Here is a 2,500-nt window from a genome sequence, read left to right on the forward strand (position 1 = left end):
CGCCGCCCGACGGGTCTACGGGGCTCGGGCGCCGGCCGACGGGTCTGCCGGGCTCGGGCGCCGGCCGCCACGTCTGCCGGGCTCCGGCCCCGTTTGACAGGTCTACCGGGCTCCGGCGCCGGCCGCCTCGTCCACCGGGCTCCGGCGCCGGCCGCCACGTCTACCGGGCTCCGGCGCCGGCCGCCACGTCTACCGGGCTCCGGCGCCGGCCGCCTCGTCTACCGGGCTCCGGCGCCGGCCGCCTCGTCTACCGGGCTCCGGCGCCGGCCGCCTCGTCTACCGGGCTCCGGCGCCGGCCGCCTCGTCTACCGGGCTCCGGCGCCGGTCGCCTCGTCTACCGGGCTCCGGCGCCGGCCGCCTCGTCTACCGGGCTCCGGCGCCGGCCGCCACGTCTACCGGGCTCCGGCGCCGGCCGCCACGTCTACCGGGCTCCGGCGCCGGCCGCCTCGTCTACCGGGCTCCGGCGCCGGCCGCCTCGTCTACCGGGCTCCGGCGCCGGCCGCCTCGTCTACCGGGCTCCGGCGCCGGCCGCCTCGTCTACCGGGCTCCGGCGCCGGCCGCCTCGTCTACCGGGCTCCGGCGCCGGCCGCCTCGTCTACCGGGCTCCGGCGCCGGCCGCCTCGTCTACCGGGCTCCGGCGCCGGCCGCCACGTCTACCGGGCTCCGGCGCCGGCCGCCACGTCTACCGGGCTCCGGCGGGACTTGGTCGCAGTTCTCGAGCTGAACGGTAGACCTGTTTGCCGCGCCGCTCGCGGGGACGTGACCAAGGGGTCGCTGTGTCGCGCTGCCTCCAGTTACGTCATCGTAACAGGCAGCGTCATTGGCGGGCCTCCCCGGCGGGAGGAGTTAGCGCTCTTGGAGTTCGCAGGGGCTGTGGACTTAGTGGTACGTTCTATATGCGCGAGCGGTGGCTCGCGGGCAGGGCAGTAGGAGCGCGACTCGACCCGCGCGGCTGGGGCGCTTGGCGGCCGTTGTGGCGGTTGCCTCGGCGTGTTTGGCCGTTTTTCCGCCCGTTCGGGACGGTTGCCCGCGCGGCCGATGGCGGCCGAGGCCCATGCTGGTCCGTGGTGAGGCACCGGAGATGCTCGTGAAGCATGCCGGCTGCTGCCGCGCTCGCGAGCGCCCGGGGACGGGGGGACGGGCGCGCGGCGCAGTCGTGCCTCGGCTTTTTGGGCTTTTTGCGGTTGTTCCCCCTCCCTCTTCCTTCTCCGGCCCTAAGCTGGAGCCCGCGAGGCAGGCCGGCAAGAGCGTCGCAGCCGGTCCCGGTGGCTGGCAGCCCGAGCGCAGTGCGTCAGGGAGTCGGGAGGTGTGCCTCGCGCCTCCGGTGGCCTTACTCCCTGGCTCCAGAAACACCCGCCAACGGCACGGGTGAGGCGTGGCGTGTGGCGTCTCGTCTGCCCGTTTTTTGGGTGGCTTTTTGTGTTTTCCCCGTCCTTTTTTCTTTTCCCCCCCCCCCCCGGCTTTTCTCCGGCCTCTCTCTCCCTCTGCAGGGCGAGTGGTATCATCCTGCTGGGCGGGCGTAGACGGGCGACCGGCGGCGGTCGTGCCGGTGCTCTCGAACGCGGGCAAAGCCCGGCGACCGGCGGCGGTCGGTACCGGTGCTCTCGAACGCGGGCAAAGCCCGGCGACCGGCGGCGGTCGGTACCGGTGCTCTCGAACGCGGGCAAAGTCCGGCGACCGGCGGCGGTCGGTGCCGGTGCTCTCGAACGCGGCAAAGCCCGGCGACCGGCGGCGGTCGTGCCGGTGCTCTCGAACGCGGGCAAAGCCCGGCGACCGGCGGCGGTCGGTGCCGGTGCTCTCGAACGCGGGCAAAGCCCGGCGACCGGCGGCGGTCGTGCCGGTGCTCTCGACCGCCGAAGGAGCGCGTGGAGTCGCAGGTGTGCTGCGGCCTTCCAGCGTTCCCGTTGACGTCGCTCAAGGGACTCGTTGCACGGAGCGGGTGGCGCCGGCGGCACCTGTCCCGGTCCCCCTCCTTCGACCGCTGCAGAGCCGCAGGCAGCGCGCGCCGAGGCGTCCCCGGGTGCCCTCCCGGGGGGTGGCGCTGGGCGTGTGCGGCCGTCGCTGTCCCAGGAGCGTGGCCTCGGCTTTTCCGCCCTCTCTCCCCTTCAACCGATCGATGAGGCTTTTCGGGTCGCGTCGGAAAGGGCCCCCGGCGGGCCGGCTCTTCCGTGCTCCCTGGAACGGGGAGGCACGGCGGTGTCCGGTGGTCAGGCAGGGTGGTCTCCTTTCCCGTTCGCTTCCCGTGGTGTGGCTGTGAGGTGTTGCCCTCGTCCCCCCCCGAGCGAAGGGGGCCGTGGCGATGGCGGCGGGGCGCGTGCCTCGCCGCGTCCCGTGGCCCCCCCCCCTCCCCGTTGGGCGGGGTTCCTGGGGCGGCTTCTTCACCGAACGGGGCTGTGTGACGGCCGCGTGGCCCCGCGAGCTCTCAGGTGTCCGCAAACGACGCGAGGCGCCGGCGCCAGCCTCGGTCCGGGTACCCGTGGGTGCCGGCCGCGAGCAGCGC

The sequence above is a fragment of the Gavia stellata genome, unplaced genomic scaffold (genome assembly GCF_030936135.1).
Source record: "Gavia stellata isolate bGavSte3 unplaced genomic scaffold, bGavSte3.hap2 HAP2_SCAFFOLD_166, whole genome shotgun sequence".
Lineage (NCBI taxonomy): Eukaryota > Metazoa > Chordata > Aves > Gaviiformes > Gaviidae > Gavia > Gavia stellata.